Raw genomic sequence first — 23042 nt, forward strand, 5'->3', positions numbered from 1 at the left:
AATCCTTTTAATATCAAACACAAAGGCTTTAGAGATTGAAATCCACACTTCCCAATGCAGAAACCACTTGCTTCCTGCTCCTGAGCAGGAACCTGAGTTGGGACTGTGCTCCTTTCTTGACATTTGACTTCTCTGATCTGTGCTTTCTCCCTTGACCTGAGGACAGAGGAGCAGCAGCAGCTAGCATTTGGGTAGGCTGCTTAGCAGAAATGTGAAAAGCCTATGGATCCTTCATCAGGGCCCACTGGGGACCCATTTTGGAAGGAATGAGAAAGCTGAAAGCATTGCCAGCATTATGCTGAGCTGTTGTTCTCTGGAGTCCAGTCTTCAGCCAGATTGTAAAATCAGAGGACTTGGAATTGAGACAAGGATAAACCCAAATACAAAACAAGGTTTCTGCTATATCGCCTCATTTCACCATTGTCTCCCTAGGGCATGTGGACACCATGACAGATCATTGCTAGGTTTGTTATTCTAACACATTTTTTCCTCAGCATTTTTTGAAGGGAAAAGTAAAATTCTGCTATAATAACCAGGACTATTTTTTTGCTATTCCAAATGGTATTTCCAAGCCCCTCATGCCTTACAGCTAAGACACAAGGCTATTGCCATTGTGATGGATTAGCACTGTGGCAGCTTCTTCCATCTTGGGTTAGTCTCAGTGATTGCCCCAGCCATTGAGAACCAAATCCTGGCCATGGCATCAGGAACTTAAACACCACATGACAGTGTAAACTGGCCCTATACACAGGTAATCTAGCCAAGAACCAGTTGACTTACCAGGCAACTTAGGAAGCAAAGGAACCCAGATCTTTGTTCCAGTACCTAAATGGCTGTGAAGTTAGATAAAATTTGGAGTGAACAAACTCATTCAAGCTTTTCTCACCATTTTTGCTCTTTGGCTATAAAGGAAGCAGTAGCAACTTTGGCACTTTTCTAGCAAAGAAAGGCTTTAGGACCTCCGCACACTTTCTCTTGAAATAGATGGGTCCATGCACACTCTTTGACATGATTCCCACTGCCCACTGCCTGGCCAGGGGCTCATTCCTTCCAAGAGATGGCTTCAGGCCACTCATCTCACTGTGATCTTCCATATTCTGCTCTGTTCCTTATTTCTAACTCAGAGAAGGAAGCCTTTCATACACCAAAGCATCAGAAAGGTCTTGAGCATTGCCTCGGTGCTGTATCCTGCTTGCAGGCATGGCTGACTGCCCTGGGAATGGGGATAGGTTCTGTGCCTTTTGCTAAAAGGGAATGGTGCTTTCTCCCTCAGGAGGCAACTCCTGGCTGTGCAGGCTTGTTGCACTCCAGCAGCTACATCTGTTATGCACAGCATGGAGAGATGCATCTTGTGGTAGCCATACTAGTGAAGGGTTTTATTTTTGTTTTGTTTTGTTTTTTTCTTTAAATAAGGGGAATTTAATATTTCATTATTTGAGACATGTTGCTTTCAAATCTGTCTTCTGAGAAACTGAGATCACTGCAGCCTGGAGACCAGCCAGGGCTCAAGGGAATTACAGTCCTAGACTAATAAATTTTGGTCTGACCTAGAGCAACCATAAATCCTAAATAACCTCTCTTACTTCACTCGTGTTACTCTAAGCTCACCATGGTGTTTCGGATTCTGAACATTGTCAATGCCCTCTTTTCCTGAAAGGACAGTTTGATGGAAAATTTGTGTCTAACAAAGCATTCCTGCTAACCTAAATCCTTCCTATTATTTCAACATACAACAAAAAAAATGGGCTCTTGTACTCTGGAGAAGATGACCAATCTTAATGCATTATGCTTTCACCCCAAGCCTTTCCACTTGAAAGCAAAAGTCCTTCTCATCCTTCCTTTTCTGGCCTAATCTCAGTAGTTTTCTCAGAATACTGATCAAAGTGTAACCTGGGATCTCCAGCTGAACTTGAGAATGTCCATTTAAAAGCCTCCTACTTCCCAATAAAACAATGATTCAGTGTCACACAAAACAGTTCTGTTGTCCCCCAGATTCCAGCAGGCATGGCAGAAATTGGTACTAGCCAGCAAGAATTAACCAGTTTACAGCATTAACCAGTTAACCTTCACAGCGTTCCAGTGAGGTCAGGAGGTTGAGCCAGGTAGGGGAAACTGGATGCACAGTTTGAAGTAATTTACAGTGTAGGCTGGATTTGTGCAGAAACATTGGCACATAGCACACAATTATGTTCAATTGATTCTGAAAATCTGGTCCTAAAACTTAAAATCAGGTTTGAACCACAGGTAAAACTAAGATTTGGTATATTTTGTCCCCAGTCCTACAGGACAGACAGAAATAACTTTCAGTTTGTAAGCTTTTCAAAGGCGATTCTCTACTCTAAACCCACACCAACCTCCTAAATTCACACAAAGATCCCAGACTGTTCCTCCATTGCTCACATGCACTCATTTGTGATTCACACAAACCACTCCATGGCTTGCATTGTCATCGCAGCGCACTTGAGATTCAAAATCAAAACTTTGTCTCCTGCATTCCCACATATGCGTGATTGCTTGCCCACCAGGGGAGTCCTGATATTCTCATCTACCTTCCTGAAGGATCATTTGTCACTTCAAGCCCTCTAGCCACCTGGAACATGGAAATTCCATTTACATAAATTCAGGGCCCAGGTTGTCTCTCTGCTCTTGCTGGCTGTCACAGCAGCCTAATTCATGGGTGATCACGTTAGCCCTTCACCCTCTCATGGTGCCTTAGAGTTACAAGTAGCAAACACAAAGTGGAAGAAGGGGAAATGCATTCTTCAGTCTGATGCAGAATGGCAGGCTAAGCATGCAGAAGAAACCTAAGGGATTTTATACAATCAGAGAGGTTTTAGAGAGCCAGTAAGCTGCTCTGAAAATAATTTAGCACACAAATTAATAGCTACTTCTTCCTCTCTTTAACACAGACTTTCACAAAAGTCCTCCTTACCCAGGAGTCAAGCTCTGGGAAACCACTGGTACCTTAGGGAGATTCCTAGCTGTCTTTTACTACAGAATGGATTACTTAAGGATTTCAGCCTTGGATTAAACTCCTTGGGAAGCTTCAGATGTTGCCTTTCCACACCAAACAGCATCCAAATCAGTTATTGGCATAAACAACTGTCAAGCTGCCTTTTCTTCTTGCCAAAAGAACTAGGTCCAATGGGACTTAGTGACCATAATTTTTTCCACCATAGATTTCCAGCTCAAGACTTCCCACCAGCTGGCCACCCATTTTTTGTGGGTTCCAGCTCTGGAATGACCTCCAATAGACTCAATCTCGAGCTCAGGAAGGCGAAGACATGGGTCCAGCTCCACTCTGGGACATGGCAGACAATTCTCTGAAATCTGCAGGAATTCTGTTTGTCTAAACCTGAGCTGAATTAGACCCTTACTGAATTTTAATGCAACTGGCAGAACTCTTACATTACAAGCTTCTTCTCTTCATTTAGTTCATAGTTCAAAAACTAATATTCACCATGTCTCAGCATTCCACAATGAGTTATTTGTTTAGTAACAAGGAAAAGTGATTAAAATATACAACATGGTGAAAATCACATTCTCATCCTCTGCACTGCTGTATAATTCACGCTGAAGAACAAATGAGATTACAGCTCTGGGACTGTCTCCAGAATGAGTTACATTTGTCCCGTTTCCCATTCTTGTTATAATCTTTGTCAAGACAGGAGAATGATATGTCCCATTTGCTGTCCCCTTCACAATATTTGTCACACTACTGCAATAATAGAGTTGCTGGATGCCCATATATGCATCATGAATTATTTGTTGATGTAAGGAAAGTTTTCTTGCATTCTCTTTGAGTAATCCGTCCTTCCCTTTAAATCCAGAAGCAGGTACTGATCAACATTATTCCTTTTTATTGCTTTTAGCATGAGATTTGCTACTCTCAACCTTTTGTTTAGAAGTGGTAGAGGAGGAGGGAGCAAGCAGCAGTGGCAGATACAGTCTATCACTTTGCTAAATACAAAGAGGGATCCAGGTGTTGGCAAAGATCAAACCTACTAATATAATATCATCACCCCTAAAGGGCAAATAATTGCAACAGATGAATCACTGTTCAATAAACACATCATTAGAACAGCCATCTACCCCTAAGCAAATAGCTTTGAGAAAATCTACCTTCTTATGCAAGCATTTGTGCGGGATTGATAGTCATCAACTAACACCATTTATTTAAGCTAACTCCAAAAATGGATATCCTCTGGTTGCTGCTGAGTAAATGCAAATAGGAGAAGCAAAGAAAAAAAACCTGAATGCATGAAAAGTGGTCACAATGCTTCAAAATTAATGGGAAAAGGAGGGAACAAACATTACCCTGTTTTGCTTGCACTACTAGGAATCCCTCACATGGCAGAATATTGAAGGGGGGAGTCAGGTGATTACCCCAAGCAAGCAATCCCCTGTTATTTTAGAGGTTCAGTTTAAAGATTTGCCTGCCACTCCTTGGTTGGAAAATGTGTGAGCTCACTACTGTGGTCTTCAACGTATCTTGAGCCTGACCAGGCTGGAAATTAGGTGATTTTGAACACTGGGCCATGGTAGGGAAGTGCAGCTCCATGCTTGGACTCCTGAAGGAACTGCTCCCCTCTGGGGAGGGACCCACCGGAGCTCTGAGACAACACATCCTGCAGCTGCATTTAAAACTACTCGGTAGCCTCTCCTGCCCCCGGAGCCCAGGGGTGACTAAATGCAAACTTCTGAAAATGAGGAAGTGGAGGCTGTGGGTAAGGGAAATGTGATCAGAACCAGAAAATACAGAGTTAAGCAGGATCCCAGTCCTGCAACCCCAGAACTGCTTGGGCACCTTAGCAGGGAGCAGATGACTGTAAGTAGGTACATATCATGAGCATTCAGGGCTTTCTCTGCTCCGTCTGTCAGCAGTAATCTGCATTTGCTGTGTGAGCTGCAGCTGTATAGGAGATGGTTTTGCTCCACTATGGTACACTCAAAGCAGCTGTGTTCTGGCAGTACTGCTGCTGGTGCCAGCCACACTGGAGAGAACCCAAAGGAGTGTACCAGAGGAGGGGAAGGAAAGAAGGCCAGCTGAATCAGACTGATAGCAGAAGAAAAGCCCCACTTTGGGCGTTCTGCCTGGGGCGTCAAGACACCATAGGAACCAGACAGTCATTGTGATATATGCTATGTCATGAAGATATAAGAACAGCCTTTGTGGTCCAGCCCAAAAGTCCATCCAGTGCAGCTCACTGTCAGACCTAGACTTGGCAGGGCTGATAGCAGAGACCCAGATCATACTGGAGCTAACACGAGCAGAGTACACAGCAAAGCAACCACACAGAAGGAGCACAAGAACATGATGCCCCCTCAATAACAGGGAAGAATAAAGTGGCCAGCCTAGCATGCCACTTGAGAAGGAGGAATAAATGTACCAGCAGAAAGCCTGATCAAAAGAAGCAGCAAGCCCATTGAGAAATGACAATCTCTCTGTGAGCACCAGTTTGATAAACCTGCTTATGAAAAGGGTGAAGGAAGGGAATTTCATCATAGAATGGTTTGGGTTGGAGACTGAGGTGGCCAACAACATGGTGGCTAGGGCAGCCACAGATGCAGAATGGGTTGAGGACCTGATTTGACCCGCATACGTAGTGACTCAAGTGCTTCAGCTCTGACATGAATGACCCAGAGACTCTTTTAGCTCTGTCCTAAACTGAATGTCATGAGCCAGCTATGCACTCACTGCATCTTTCTTTAGGAAATTTGCAAGCTTAAGAATCCTAAATGACAAAGAAATCAAAATAGAGAGACTGTCATTCCTACCATTCACACAGAAAATGAACTTTTCTCACCACACAAACAGAAGCAGCAATATGGCAGGCAGTTTTGTATTTAGAAATGAAACAGTAGCAAGAATGCTGTCAGGTTTTTTCAGAGATTATACATTCGTCATGGATACTTTTTGTATTGCTGTTTGAAATATGCATTTCCAATGTGAAATATAGGCATGAACATTGTGTACCAGTTTTTAAAAAAACAACAAAATAGATAAAACTGTGATAGCGAACAGATGCCTGGAGAGAATAAGAACAGAGAAAGCATAAGGATACTCCTTCACCCCCCTAATACCACCCTTCCAGCATAAAGCTATTTTCAGCTCAAGAGATGTCCTCCCTATCCCAAAATTTTCCTTCCCTTAACCATAAGTTTTCAGTCAGCCTGTTCAGGTGAGAGCAAGATTATAGTCAACTGTCAATGATTTTCAGCAATGATCCAGAAGGATTTCTTATTTTAGACTGAGATGGGATACTTCACACTGGTTAAACTTGCCATGAACTAAATAAACCAAACCACAAGTCACGTTTAGCAGAGGCAAAACACCACCTCAGTTTTTCCATGCATGTCTATCAGTCAGCCAACAAAGTAGGAGAAGGAAACCAATGACCACAGATTCCACAGTGAGAGCCAGTTTTGCATTTGCTGCTGTTTACAAAAAGTGAGTAGGGTGAAGCAACTTTCATACACCTTGAGAGCAAGACAATTTTATATATGTAATTATTCAGATCTTTATTCTTGGTTATATGTTGCATTCACCTTAATTTATTGCCCCTTGTTAACTACAGCAGTTGTGTTTATGCAAAACCAGAAGAAGGTATGAATTTCCAGGAACAATTGTGGGGTTTCACAATGCACTACAGAAGGAAAGCAAGCAGTTGCATAATTATTCCAGCATGACATGTTCATGCATAAAATTAGGCCTTCTCTCCAAGCGCTGTCAATAAGCCCTGTAAGTCTATAGGAGAGCTGTTCATAACACATTCAATTTTACCTATCAGTATGATGTCCAATTACTTGGGAAAGGGTGAAAGACTTTATGCCGCATCTAAACATGACAGACATAACCTTTAAGTACTGGCAAATGCCAAGATGTTGCTGGCGGTAGGCATTCTGAACATGTTTGTGTTTTTCTTTGTACACGTTTTTCCCTTTTTTATATAAATGCAAATTGTTAAGTATTTTAAAACCCAGCATTATCACATCTCCCAAGGAACCAGTTTGGAAATTGGAAGGAAGTTTTACACTAGCTAACCTTCCCTAAGACATTTAACATAATGTAGGTTTTGTTCCTTCCACAGGTACTAAAGTAGCATTTTCCTGACCCCTGGTTTCAGCACACAAGTATCAAGTTGTAAGTTCAACACTAGGTCCAATCACTGAACCCTGCACAAAAGGAAAAAAAAGTAAAATAATTTTGTTATCTTGTCCTAAATAAAGCACATCAAAAGCTTCTGCTCCATCTCCAAATGGTAAAGCTGATCTGTACCTCTCAAGTCTTTTGAAATAGTCCAGCATGTCATCCGTTTTAATACGTCCTAGCAGGGAGCACAACAGCAGGTCTAGTTTATCTTAATTATCTCTCTTTATCTCCATAGGAGGAAGAGATTACTGCCAGTGTGTTGCTGGCTAGAACAGAAGCCAAAGAGCACAAGTCATCTCCATTTCTTCACAACTAGTCCCACAGCTCAGGTAACTGCAATAGGAGAATCTGATGGAGGGAGTGGAGTCTGCAAGAATGAGATTTCTGATGTTTTGGGTTACCCATTGTAACTGGAAGTGGACATTCAGAGTCACAGTGCACATAGAAGAGAGAAAAAAAGTTTTTGTCTAAAGGAGGATGTGTTTTATCCTTGCTTACCACACAGGAAATCAACAAAGAGAAAACTGGCTGCAGTCACTGAGACAGCCTGCTCTAGCAAAGACAAAACTTTAAGAAACACAGCCTCTCTATTAACCAGAAAAGAAAGACAGTGAGTACTAGAGATACTTACAATGCTGATTGACTGTCACAGTTTCCATTTTATAGGACAGTGTGTATACTGTAGTTCTTTATGCATTACTGAAGTTACCTTTTTGTCACTTATTGACTCCCTGTGCAACACTGTACTGCTGCTTCTCTTTCAGCTAGCTTAAGGAGCATCTTGGGTTTTATGTTCCTGGGAAGGTGTTGTGGCCTTTGATCTGAGGCCTGTGGCCTATTGGAAATTGCAGTTTCATTGCTGTGTGGCAATTTTGGTTGCATCTTTAATAGTGTCACTGCTGACTGTTTAACTAATGTGCCTTTGCTTTTGGCTCTTTGTTGTTAGAGAGTCCCATTCTGTTTTCAGCAGGGCATCATAAGCTGTCTTAGGAGTCTGCCCAGAGAAGTTGATGGGGACAAGAACAAGCTCCTCATGTGTTTCCTAGGGCCTCATTAGTGAAGCAAACATAACATTGTAACATAAACCTGAGTTACCATTTTCTGATGTGCTTTGTTCATCTGTGGCGACATTTCCAAGACTGCCTTTCTCTTACCTCTTCATGGCCCTGAGGAACAATCTTTTTGCATCATTTACATCCTGGTCGGAACTAATAACTTCACAGTAATTTCCAGAAATGTTAATGGAAAAATTTAGCATATAAGACTCAGCAGAAGCACCTTGCAGAGGTAAAACAGAGTTATAAGTCTGATGGTTAGTACCAAAAACTTAGCTCTGATTGACCTTATATCTGCTCCACATGCTGAATAAACATAAACACCACAAAATCATTCCCTTACTGGCCTAACCTAGATTATTATTATGGCTCTTCCTCTGTTCATTATTGTGTGTGAGAAATTAAAACTCAGTTCAATCGCCTTTTGCTGCCTATTCCACATGATGGATAGCTACCAATGGTGAATAATTTTTCCTCAACACTAAGAGTTGGATTATAGTGCACAGTTCAGTCCATCAGATCATCTTTGGGGATTGTGGCAATCTGCAGATCTATTATATAGTGGGTTACGGGTAGGGCTTTTTGCCCTCACTCTTAACTCTTCTATAAAGGCACAGTCATCAGACTGGGTCATCACTAATAAAGGAAACTATGAGCCAAAGATTCCCCAGTTAAAAGGCAAAATGTAAGTTGACCATAAAGCTAAATAAATGTTGATGTTGATGTAGCCTCTCCTTTACCCTTATGCAGCAAAGGGTGGATTTACAGGACTGAAGTCAGCAGGAAATCCTTTCAAGCAGCTTTGAAAATTTTAGCCAAGAATCCTATTCTAGCAGACTTTTGGCAGCATGTGCATACCCTTCTGGTTTTCTTTTTGATGAGGATCACGCTATCCACATAGTGAAGGATTAAAAAGCAAGATACCAGTAATAATAACATATTCATTTCAAAAGCTAGCAAATTTTCTTCCTCCAAATCAGGAAGCACCCTTGAGCCAGCTGGACAGACTGAATACTGGCTATCAATGCTGTTTTCCAAGACAGAAGTCATTTGATAACTTCTTTCAAGCTTAAATCTTTATCTCTTTGAAACATTATCTGCATCTTCTGCATGCCTATAAAAAACTGTAGCCCAGTAAGACCATGATTCTGACAGAGTTCTTCAGGACAATACAGCTGATAGATCCAAGTTCTTCAGGACAATATAGCTGATAGATCCAAGTGATGATGATGACTGCTTTAATAAGTTGTAAAACTCCTACCGTTGGCATGTAAGCAACAAGTGAAATGGTTGCCTGTTTCACTGTTGTGGGAATTCCACAACAGTCTGAAAAATCTAAATCTTATTCTGAGGCCTGTGTTTGAAGTTCCAGCCATACAGGCCTCCAGGACTTAGTGGCCTCATGTCTGAGCATGGCTTTTATGTCAGAAAGCATGGGGAGGTTTCATAGCAGTTACAGTAATGAGAGCTAAAAAAAATGTCCAAAGCCAAAATACTTACTCACCTGTGGTTTACCAGTGATGGCCCAAACAAATCACTGACTTGCTGAGCTTTTCTCCTCTGAAAACTGTAAAATCATGGTGGGAAAGAGTGATTCAAGCATGCGTGGCACTTTTCTTCTGAAGAAATGGAGTGGGGTAGCATATGTACAATTCTGTTCAGTGAACTTTGGCTATTGTGGTTATCCGTGCTTGGTGAATGGTAGAAAAGGGAAGACTCCATTTTGTACTACACTTGTGCAACTCTTTATTCTGTAAAAAGACAAAACATGCCTCGCTTGTGTTTGTGATTCATGTTCAAGACTGTTAGATGGCTGTTTACTTTGTGCCATATTTATTTTTGTTACTGACAGTCCTTTGTTACTATAGATATTACAACAATGTTATTTTAATTTTTACTATACTGACAGCTGGAGAAATCCACCTAGACATAACCATCAAGAACCATTTTTTAACCTACTCCCATGTCAAGGGGAGGTGGGGTGAAAAAAATCCAACACAAAACCAGGGAAAAAACCTATCCATGTTGTGCAATTCTTCCTTTTCTCTCCCACCCAAGGCCTGTTTTCCTCTGTAAGTGGCTCAGTGGCATTTCCAAACAGCTGAATGTTTTCATTCTTTCAAGCTAGATTTTTTCTCTAAGCAATCAGAGTTCTGCTGCAGCATTACATTAAAAAAATAAATAAATAGAATAAGCATTTCAACTACAAGCAGTTTTTGCTCTTTCACTGCAGCATGGCTCCCATCCAAAGCCAATTATGTAAAACAACAGCACCTCAGCACCATTACCAATAGCCGTCTAAAGGGAAGAATTGCACCCACTCAAAGCTGCAAACATTTTCAAGAAATTTAATTATTTTCTTACTTTCTCGCCTCAAGTGTGCTTTTTACCTTACTTCACTCTAAAACGCCTTGGGTGTTATTCATCTAGAACATATGGAGCACTATATAAATCCAAGTTGTTGCTGATATTACTTAAAAGTCAGGTTTTATTTTCTGTTTTTACTTCTGCCTGTTTACACTCCTTGAAACATCTTTTGCATTGCCCCAGATGTCGCTTCTCACAGTGCTTCATCTTCTGTACATGTTAATCTTGCTTCCTCGGTACTTGTGATTTTTTGCTTCATACAGTGATGGAGAGAAATACAATGCCAAAAACTAATTGTCAAATAAAATGGCAAAATGATTTATGTTCATGCCTTTAAATTCAGTATCAATTAGGTTTAACGGTCAAAATCCTTTCATCGATTTATGAAACTGTGTAGATCTTCTAAAGGAAGAAGTGACTCTGAGACAGCTCTATCTAATAGAGAGATTTCTCTTTATTTTACAGCCTACTGTCTTAACTTTAACATACTGTGGAAATAATTTGTAGCCTTTTGTTCTCATATTGGGCTTTCAATGGTCTTGGTCAAGAATTCCAAGTATGCTGATAACAACTGCTGGCAAAGGATTTTCCCTGTGCTGCAGTGGGCTATAAGATGGAATAATCAAGGCATGATTTACTCTTAGATATGGCACCAGCAGGCTCTCCAAAATATCCATCAGAGTTATATCCTGGAGGCATAGTGAGTTGTTAAATATTGGCCAAAGTTGCGGTGGTCTTCTAGCATGTTTTTCATTTAACAACTGGGATGCTCAGCAGGCTGTACTCATTTCCAGAAAAAGTTCTTCACAAGAAAGTAATCTTAATTGAGATATATAATGTTTCACATATAAACAACACAGATCTTTGCATAAATATTGATGCTGGTTCATGTGTGCATTCATTATACTTCCTAGATGAAAAATTGTTAAAATGAAAGGGCTAAGTGATTTCATTACTTTCAAGGAAGCTCACAGTGTTTTGGGTCTTCCCATCTCTTGGTCTGTAGTGTGACAACGCTACATACAAGGGTAAGAGGAAATAATGATTTTCTGCCATATATGTCTCTGGGTACTCATTCAGTTTAAACACCCTGGGTGTTGACTTCACCTGGCTCCAAATTCTCTCAGGTAGCTGGCACCCTGGAAACTACGTATTAAACCGCTTGCTCGTGGTTGAACATGACAAAGCTTATTACTTGACTGATTTTGAGACAGTGACTACAAATTATTCCCTTTCAGTTAATCTTTTACTCCTTTATGTACAGTTGTCCCCTAACATGAACTGAGAACTGTGAATGGAAGCAATCGTTCAGAAGAAATCTCTTCTACTTAAGCACATGATCAGACAGCCCCTAAGATATAAGAGGCACTGAAGTGAAAGGGAAATGAGGAGAGAAGAGTAGGAAGAAGAGAGTAGAGGGCACATGGGAATATATATAGGATTAGGGCAACTATAAGCAAAAGAATAGAACTTGGCCCTGCAGTGGAGATTTTTTTTGGAAAGTAAACAATTAATACGGTATAGTGCCAACCATCGGCCTGAATTCCTCTCAGCATCATGGAAGAGAATAAATTAGTAGACATATATAAATTTTGAAAGGAGGAAATATGTACTACATTCTGAATCATGTGTATTTCCATTAACGGAGCTTCCAGTATGTGGAGCTGGGTGGGAAGAGGCAAAAAATCTGGGACTTTGGGTCTCAGTCCTCTTTGGAAGCTTCCACTCATTTAGCCACCACCCTCATTGACCTTGTATCTCTGCAGCTTGTCTGGGTACTTAGACTTGCTCCTGCTGCTGAAAGCAATGGCTAAGCCATCATTGTGCTCAAAAGCACTGGAATTGCAAATAGTCTCTCTGGAATCATTCAGCATGGATATCAATAGAGCTGTGCTGGTGCCTGCTTACAGTAAAATCCAAATTTTTCACATCAGGATGAGGATTATAGCAAAGACCTGTAGAAAAGAACAGAGCCACGGCCCCTGCCATTCAGTAGCAGTGTGCTAGCAGGACCACAACCAGTTCATTGTCAGTAAATAACAAAAAGAGGTGTCATGTGACTCTGTTGTGGGAAACTTCAGAAAGCTTAGTAAGGTCCTGCGTCAATATATTATTATGCTCAGCAGCACCAGCTGCTGCAGGTAATATGTTGTTTGCTTGCTGTCCCTGTTTGAAGATCTGTTGTGTGCAATGCTGTTAGGGTACTGGAGAGCTTCATTGAGGAAAAGAGCAGTTCCTTGGCTTAAAAACCCTAAGAGGCCTGAACAAAGGCTTGTTGGTTCTGCACAAACATAGCAGCATTAAATTATAACCCGAGCTTTTTACCAGGCTCACTCAAGTACAGCAAATACCAGCTGGAGGGTAAGGAGGGATTTGCTTTCCAAACAGCTAGGAGAGGCATTTATTTCACTAAATTAAACAAATATCAGCCTGTTTATGACAGTAGAAGTCAGCTGGACATCATGAGCTGTGGGTTGTACTGTGAGCTGTGGACTTGGCATCCAAGGAGGAACTGAAGGGAGTACAGCAAAGCTACAGAAAACACAGGAGATGTGTGGACTATGGATCAGTGAGATCAAGGCACCGCACTACGAAGATGGAGGGCAGGTTTCTTCCATGCACCAAAACTAATATTGATGATGCTGCACTGTTCAGCCATGGTCTCCTGAGAGACCATCTGCCTGCAGAAGAAATGCAGCATGCACTGAGCTTCTGTCTGGAAGAAAACCGTCTCTACTCCACCTTTACTTGAGACTGTTGAAATGAGTGAGGACACCAGGAAAGTATAGTCCCTGGGCATCAGAGAAATAAGGAGAGGAAGAAAGGAGGAGGCCATATTTAGAGGAGAAAGACTTTTTGCATCCTCTCTGCAACATCCTTTAGAAAGTCCCAGGAAGGGCTCCTCACAGTCTGGCCAGAAGAGGGGAGGTGTCATTCCTGATACAGTTTGGACTCCCTTCAGCCCCAGTGGTATCTAAATTCGCAGAGAAGCACCTTTTCTTCCCTACCAATATACTTACTGGCTTAGTCCTGGTAACTGAGGGTTGCCCAATGCCTGACCAAAGGGCAGTAGGAAAGAAGAACTGGGCCCAGTTCATTCCATGTGTTCATGAGTGCAAAGAGCACTCATATCATCCTAAGAGCACTCATACCATGTTTTCTGTAACTCCACAGCACTATGTATGTGACTAACCCCTACCACTCATCTTACTTATTCCTCACTGTCAAGATGATGACTGCAGGTGATCTTGAATCTCTCTGCTATGCGACATCACAGGGCCTCAGTTATCCATAATGCAAGAAAAGGGAACCCCATCACACTGAATGATAAGGAGGATTTCCAACAACAATTCTTACATTCCCTGCTTTCCAGTGCTACTACATGCTTTTTGTGGAATTTAAGGCCTTCTTTCAATATTTTTTTAAAGTATACCTGTCCTTCCTGATAATGCAGACACCCTTGCAAATACAAACCAGAATATGCACACCACCAGGAACAAGATAAACTTTCGGATCAAAGAATTGTTGCTCTAGGCTTGTATTTTTCAGTTAATTGAGACCTTAAAGAAACCTTACCTGAGCTTTGCAGGAAGCGTCTGGTGAGGCCACCATTTTAGTACTGCTTTTGAATCCCAGCCTGGTGCTTTCTTCTGAAGACTGTCATTTTGCTGGTAGCATTAATACCTGTGTAGTTGCAAGAGAGAAACAGAAGTGAACTGGCCAATGCTAATGCCAGTACACACATGCAGACTTACTTCAAAAAATAAAAGAAATTGAACTTACCTAACAATAACTTAGAAAATTTGATTTCTTATTTGTTCCAATGGTGAGAGGCATTTCCTTTGTCTCAATCTACTTCTCAGCAGGAGTCCCACGCTGATGAAGTATCATCAAATTGTCAGCTCCCACTGAGAGAGACACCCGCACTGCTCACTGATTGGAGAGATGGAAACAGTGACAGGTGTTTCTAAAAACTGTTGGGTTTTAAAATTAAAGGAAAAAAATATTTTTTCCCCTTCTGGAAGATATTTCCAAAATAGAAGAGTAAGGACATGAAAATTGTGTTGGGAAAGACTGAAGAAGACAAATGAGACTAGTTAGTGTAGCAAGGAACTAGGTGATAAAAGTTTAGGAAAGTCAACCTTAGTGGTGCAAAGGACTTCATTCTAGGTCAGCTGAAGTCTCAATAATTCTGCGGCAGAGTAAAGCAAGTCTGTTATTGGGGTTCATCTCACTATGGCCATTCAATCAAAAGAGCTGGTGGGATTCTGAAAACAGGTTAATTGTTCTTATGAATAAGAAAGGTATCTGCACTTACATCGGTTAGGATAAAAATGCAAAATTTATGAAGGACTAGTGGCACCACTTATTATTAAAACTGAACAGCTCTCTTCATGGCAAAACCATATAGCACTTGCTTTTTTAACCATTTTAGAGAGCAATGGAAATTCTTGTAGAAATTGCTCAGCAATGATCTCCTCAGCTAAATGGGGATAATACCAAGCCCTCCTTTTACACAGATGAAAACAAGTGTGTTAATTTATGTGAGGCCCACAGCTGCTAAAGTCAGGAATGTGACAAGAATGTCCATGATAAGATGAGTAATCCTACCTCCAGCAAGAAGTGAATAGTGTTCAGTAAATAAGCCTGGGACCACACAAACAGAGAGGAGAAAGGAAAATATTGAACAGCTTCTCACGCAGTGGATCTTGTCTGTCCCCTGCATTGTGAGACACAGACCCTCTGGGGAGAAATAATACATGCTCATGCAATTAGATAATGCGTGCACACAGGAGGGTTAATTAAGGTTGCATGGTTTTGACATCTCCTATCTGTGTGCTTGAGTTTGAAGTCTTAGCGTTGTGGTGTTTATCAAGGGATTGTTTTTAACTTTTCTGTTTGTCTAACAGAATGTAAACAGTATTTGTGTTCTAACATCAACCAACCATTTGCTACCCCTTCTTGCCCAACTTCATTGAAGCGCCCTCTTACCACCAACACAGGATCCCTCTTAGAGCTTAGATTATGATCGACTCCCTTCAGCATCAGCTTATAGGAGAATAAACAACATGAATTATTTTCTGTTTCTTTCTGCCACTCTCCTGGAAAACAACAATAAAATCTAAATCACATTTTACCCTTTATATGGGGATACACTCAAAACAGGACTGGTGTGATAAGGCAATTGAGTGGGAAGGGGTTGGTTTGTGTGGGCATGGACGGTGTTTGTGGTAGTCTACCATGCAGTTCTTTTGTACAGAACACAATTGAAAGGTCCCATATACATTGGATAGATACATTCTAACTGAACAAAGATGTCTGGTCCCTTCTATGCTCAAAATAATTCACATTGTCTGTCATGTAAGGACCAGATGCTTCCTCTGAACCCCTTGGGTAAAGGAGCTTTTCACAGGCTATGAAGAATGCCAGTCTGGCAACTCCACAGATAGTCTCTTCGGTTGCTGCCTCTGCTGCAGCCGAGGGGCTATTGCAGTAGCCAGGGACTTTGTACTCCACCTGTCACTATTAGGCAGATAAAGCAGTTTAATTGTGTATCTGCTGGGCACTGTCTGGTTGTTTCTCTGGTTTTATCTCCATTAACCCTCTTCTGAACACACCTGACCCCTTTATCATGAAGCTGAATAGTCCCACTATGTTTAAGCCTCCCAAGACAGCTTTTGGTGTAAATTTCAGCCATTTTCCTGTCTCACTACAGTAATTTTTTCCCACCGTTCTTCTCATCATCTCATGTGCAAACCCTCCTGGGAAAGTCCTACAGAAGTTAAGAGGGATGAAACCCATAAAAGTCTCTAGAAGTGTAACAGTACTTTATTCTGGAATTGAAATAGAGTGCTGTCTTCCACAACCTTTTCGAGCCATCCTACTGGATTATATTATTTGACAAAGACATTAATTGTATTCTGTTCTATAGGATGTTCTAAATGTAAGGAAAGGTTATCATTTTCGCTTAAATTCTACAGGGCTTTACCACAGAAAGCAGCATCACAGACTGTATAATGCAGTCACCACATGAAGTATGCCCATGTCTCTTTTGTTAGGTGTCTTTTTTATTTTTTGTATGAATTATTTATTACTCATTAGTACTGGGGAAAGTGAATTGTGCTCCTGAACATGACCAAGAGAATGACAGAAGCAACGTGGCAATAATTACAGGAGTGTGTGAGTTCTCTGAATGCCTGTAAAAATGATTTAGTTGGTTGTAGTAGGAAAAAAGGGTTTTGTAAGAAGCTCAAATACCCTGGTGATGAGTGCTATATAAATACCATAATATAGTATGTAAACCTCATTTTGTATACTGATAATGAGAGTAACACACAAACAGCACAGTAGTCTTTGACATATTGACATCTACTCTTAGATGTCTAAGAATTTTGGGGGGATGAAATAATCATGGCATCTATATGTGAGGAGCTGAGCACAGAGTAGCACAGCTGCCCGTCTGCTCCTCAGTAAATCCACTGTGAAAAGAGGAAGAAATCTCAATGCACCAGATTTTTGTTCCTGAGCTCCAGGGTAGGCTCGCCCTGCAGAATATTTTTGAGCATCATCCCATAGGTAGGACCCTACAATTTACTTTTCTTTTATGGTTCTCAAAGAGTTTTAATCTGTCTTGGGTACTCCTAAAATACTTAGACTAACAGATTTTCATGCATCAGGGATACATTGCACTCAGCACACCCATCATAATTACATCTTGACCTTTTCTGACAGGTAACCCCAGCAGGCTAGCATCAATGAATTTAGTAGTGGACTCTCTCCTTTTAAGATAACCCCGTGTCTTCATTTCCCTTCTGTAAGTGGTTTTACATTTTTTGGCCTTACCTTTGTATGGCTGTGAGTATAATTAGTTGCTAAAATATGTCATTCTTACAAACACAGGAGTAGAACAACAGAGAAGTAGAAAATTGGTGCATCTTGGGGAGCTGTCACTGAAGAGAGGATGGGGCTGATCATCTGAGTGATATGAACAGACAAAAGGGTTATGGGGGTTATTTTCCATAGACAAAGAACAAATGTCTTTGTACTCTGAATAGCTCTTGTTTTAGATTAAAGGAAGCAGCAACAGAGAGTGAAGGGGAGTTTGAACCAAGTAGGTGGAGCTACAAAGCAATCACGGTTGACTTCCTCTGTGGCTTATAGAGGGGTCTTCCCACTTTGTCCACGTCATGATTAGCTCTCCATTACAATGCACCAGAAGATATCAGTAGAGAGTTACTGGTGCTACTGGCAGCAATGGAAGTGGAAAAATTAACAGATTTGTGTGTGTAAGTGCATGTGTGTGCACAGATGATTTGTGCTGTGACAGTGACTGCAATGGACTTGGCTCAGAAGGAGCATTCCCTAAAGAGTGGCTGCAGGATCACTTTAAGCTTTAATGGTGCAATATGTAAAAAAACCACAAACCACAGGCACACATTTATGTATTTATCCTGTATTATTAAAGGCATGAACAGCCAGTGTCAGCAGCAGAAATGGGGAGAGGGGAGACTGGAAGATTTTGTCAGTAGTGCTTAAACCTCCCAAGCAGCCCCAGAGAATAAAAAAAATCTGTCCTATTCCCCCCTAACAGCCCTGCCTTCTTGTCTGCACAGGTACTGTCTGATCTTGAAATAGTTTCAAAATGTGTCATGCGCAGATTCAGTGAAGAAATTGCTGGTGCACCTTCAATGGGAGACCAGTTCCTGTTGTATACAATACTGTATAGGTCTGCCACTGAGGGCAAAGGAAATTAATGCCTCATCTTGCCATTAACATGAGGTTCCGACATCTTTAGCTAAAATCAAAACCAAGGTGGACTCACATTCTTCCTTCCAGGGTTCTTTTTAGAGATCCAGCATTGTTTAGCTCTGAAAGCAGTATAGTCACACCATTTTCTTTAGCTCTACATAAAACATTCCTATTGAGAAACTTGAAATATCAAGTCAAGTTCTAATAGGATCTTGGCACATACTTAAATTTAATCATGTAAGGAAGTATTTTCCTTAGCAGAGGTGGAAATAAAAGAAATTTCTGTCTCCCTTTTGTCTCCACCCCTGAACCGAGTCCATTCTCTTTCTAATTCCAGCTGGGAGGACACAGTACAGAAAATTTCCCATAAAAGCCATTTTGCCATAATCCAAGTTTTTTCTGACCAGTGACAGTTACAAATATTGCTTTTGGGACTTTGTCTCTATCCAAACTGCAAACCTTAGTGAGGGTCATTTTTTTCCAGAACTCAAAACCTGATAATAAGACCTTCCTAAAAATCATGAGGTCACTGTTAAAAACGCAGATGTTTAAGAGTAATGCATACTTAAGATACTTTTCTTTAGGTTTGTAATTTTTCAGTTCTGTTGGTTGACAGGTTTTCAGGCTTTCCTACCCCATCAAAAGGAACAGACAGCATTTTTTTAAGAGAAAACTAAGATTCCCTCAGACGCAGAGTTTGGAACATAAAGAAAACAATCACCAAATATGGCAAGAAACCGTGAGCTGGAGATGTTGAAACACTATTATTATTATCTGCTCTCATCCTGTCTTTCCCAACAGGCTTCACACCAAACAGAGAACAGAGAAAATGCTCTCACCTAAGACAAGATGAATAAGCTTGTTACATTTTAAGAAGTGCCAGGCACCCGCAGCTCTGATATCAGTGGGAAATGCAGGTGTTCTGAGAATAAGATCCGATTGTCAGGTTTTTTCTGCAGTTGACTTGCCTTCTTGTTCTCTCTTCAGGCAGGACACAGTCCCATTGCTTTTCTGTGTAATAATAATGGAGATTTCAGGCCATGCTCTGGCAACTTTATCTATGTGCTTAGACAGGGTCATTCAGCCTCTTGGGCAAGATATAAACCGTGTGCTCTGTGCTTATAGTCTGAAAGACAGGGGTCTGGCTTAAACACCTTTTAACATATTTTTTCCTATGTTTTCCAGCAGAAACCAGGGTGTGGGAGGATGCATATGCCTATGTCTTGTCCCAGCACGGAGCTGGGATTCACCCGAGTGAATGTCTGTACTGAGGAGTAAAGGGATTACTTCCAGTTTTCTGCAATGATCTTACTGAAAACAGCAGTATGAGGTTTGGGATCAGTGGTGGAGTGCCAGACTGCAGTTAGTTACTCAAGCAAGTTTCTGAAGTGTACCCCACAAAAAAGCTTTTTGGTCACTTAGAGCAGGACTGTGCCATGGTCTGACTGAAGCTGTCCCTCTCCTCTGGCTGCGGCAGAGCCAATGGCACTAGTTCTCTGACTGACTTGCCTAAAAGTTTTCCTTCACTGTGAAATGCTAAGTAAATATTCCTGCTAGTGTGTAATGGAAGAAAAGTGAGTTTGAGTCATTTGACAGAAAGCAATGGTACCAACCTCCACAAACGTACCTCTGGTGGAGTACAAAAAGAGGCTTGAAGAAAGCTAAAATGGAAAGAGCATAGTAAGCAATAGGAATCCCAGTGATCACTGACAGAGGTGCACATATTTCCATGTTAGGAAAGGGGATGGAGAGACCATACCTTGTCCTTTGCTAGACCTGCCCTGTTAATATATCCACAGTAGTTTCACAACTTGCAAACACCTGTGAACTAGCCAAAGCTGAAAAGAAACATGGATTTCTCTCCCTGCTGGTCTTGCATTGATTGCAATTAAGGAGGAAGAACTGAAGGTACAACTTGTATGAGTGCGTATCCCCCCCAGTCCAGACGAGTTCTTGCTATTTGATTTTTTTTCCCCTGTCACTTCGCTCTGCTTGTTAAAGGTGCCAATTGTATAATTTCAAGTTACGATGTGAGAACACTATTCACACCCATGGTAACGATATTCCATTTCATTGGGCTGCACAGCTTTTAATTTCAAGTTAATATAGTATAGAGGTTTTATGTCCAACGTTCTAAATGCCACAGCATGTTGATGAAAAGAAATTACATTGATGAAACAGTTAGGCAGTGATTAATATGATCCATAACTCAGAGTGATGTAACAGCCCCAGCTTTCTATCCTACGCAAAATAATGTCCAATTACTTGCTATTGATCAGATATTGCATTGCACCAAATGGGATGCCAGCATCAATTCATTTCATCATATTGAATTTCAGCCAATATCAATAGATATTTGGCACATGTTTTGCTGAAACATTTGTCTGCCATCACAGAGCTGATGAACAGGTTGGCAGGTTTTGTTTGTGAAAGGGGTGGGGAGGGGATAGGGAAGAAAAAGAAAAGAAATGTGCTAATCCTGCTTGTGAATTTGTCCTCATACCTGGCACTGACAGGACAGGAATGCCTCTGTGCATGTGCACATTTGTTTTACACAAGTGGCTGCATGCCCCTTTCAGACATGTTAACATTCTGTAGTGCTCACTGCTTATTTTTTATTGATAATCAAGTGAATAATTAAAGCCCAACAGCTACGTAAAAAACATATAAATCATCTTCAATATGCGAGTAATGCACCTCTGCTCAGGCATAGCTCCCATTATAAATGATGGCCTAGAAATCCATGATTCATACTAGTGTGTACCGCTTCCTCACTCTACATTTGTCTGTAGGAGATGTGGGTGCCAGCCAGAGCTCAGGGAAATGGGATGGAGGTACACAGGGTGGTCTTAAGATGTCTCTTCTGGCCCACTTTCCCATGAAATGATCATCTTGGTTTTATGTCTCTTCTCGGTTGTTGATGTGCTATTTTCCCAGCCAACATGCCATTAGGTCTGAGCTTCCCTTCCCCTTATTTTAATTTTTCTTTTGCTCCTGCTGTTATTGGTTCACTTATAACATTTGTTCCCCTCTCATTTGAAAGAAAACCCTCACGTAGGAGTGCCCATCCCTATTAACCTCTCTGGCTAGGATCACCAGTCGTGTGACTGCCACATGGAGTACTGCTAGGCCAAATGTAACAACATCTGCCATGCATTCAACAACTTCCTTTTGGATTCCTCGCACTCTGTTTTCACTTCCAGCTCTGAGCAGGAGTGAGATATGTTCTGCTGTCTCTCGGATGCCAAAGTGCTGGGAATGTGCCATCCTTCCACTGCAAACTGGGTGAGTTTCGAAGACAGTCAAATTAAGCCAAGCACTAGAATAAAAGTGCAGATGAGCTGTCCACAGCTTCTTTCTGTTGACCCTCAAGGCACCTTTTGCCATAGAACTCCTTTCGAGATCCTTGAAAAATATAGTAGCTGCAACATTACAAATTATGGAGCTATAGCTCTGCAAATGTTTACATATCTGCTCAATTTTATGCGCTTGAACGTTCCCTGGGGCTGCTTGAAGGTGTAAAATTAAGCATACGCGGAAGTTTTATAGGCTCCAGCTTTCTACCTTACAGAGCAGATGGCATCTCTGTAAGCTTTGTGGAACATTATATTTAGAAACAATTCCATTTGTTATTCTAATTATTTGTTTACTGAGCACTGACAGCATAGTTGGTATGTTGCAGATGTGGAGAAATTGCCCTCTTTTCCAAGAAGTTTGTGACTTCAATGGAGAGTCACTACAGGGACCTGAACAGGACAGCCTACTTGAGCTTCTTTTTTGAGAATCTGGTTGACTTTACCTGATGGCATCATTTTCTCTTCAAGATACTCCATTCAGTTCCACACTAAAATAATGTAGTGCCTGTAGCAAAATTAGAATGTATCTAGTGCACATGCATTCCTTGTGCTTTAAAAGTCTTAGGATAGATCAGCTTGATCATGTTACTCAAACTTGAGATCAAGTATAAAGAGAAAAACTGGCTGAGATCACAAAAAAGTAGATTAAATAAATAAAAGAAAATCTGAATTTCTTTTAATTCCATGACCACTTACATTTTTCTTAACCAGTTCTAGTGTATAGCAATAGTTAATTGCTAAGAGTAGAATAATAATCACAGCCGTCCACTCAGTATTGAATTTCTAAGAACAAAAATATTTTCCATCCTTACTCTTTTTTAGAATATTTTTTCCAAATGTAATTTCAAGTCTATGAGCAAATTATAACTCAGCATGTGTCTGGAGGGAGAAATATTCTTCTGCAATAATTCAGTGGATAAAGGACACAGTATTCCAGTTGGGATCTCACGAGAGTGGAGTAGAGGAGGAGAATCACCTCCTTTCAGCTGCTGGTCACACTTCTTTTGATGCAGCCCAGGATATGGTTGGCTTTCTGCACGGTGTCGTCAGCAAACTTGCTGAGGGTGCACTCAACCCCACTGTCCATGTCACCGACAAAGATGTTAATGTGTTAAATTCACATCTAGAACTCTCCACATCTTCACTTTTCCACCTCTAGGTTCAGTTTCACGTGTGGTTGTTTAAATGAGCAAATATACAAGGTGCACACTGGAAACTACCCAGGCACTGCATATTGCAATGTTGAAGGTTTGGCTTCATCTTTGTTTGGTTAAAGTGATGTTTGCATCTTGCCCATGAGAAGCTGTTGGAGGTGATTGTCTAACACACTGTGCAGTGTATGGCCAGGGCTGGTCCCAGAGC

This window comes from Grus americana, chromosome 6 (genome assembly GCF_028858705.1).
Source record: "Grus americana isolate bGruAme1 chromosome 6, bGruAme1.mat, whole genome shotgun sequence".
Taxonomy (NCBI): Eukaryota; Metazoa; Chordata; class Aves; order Gruiformes; family Gruidae; genus Grus; species Grus americana.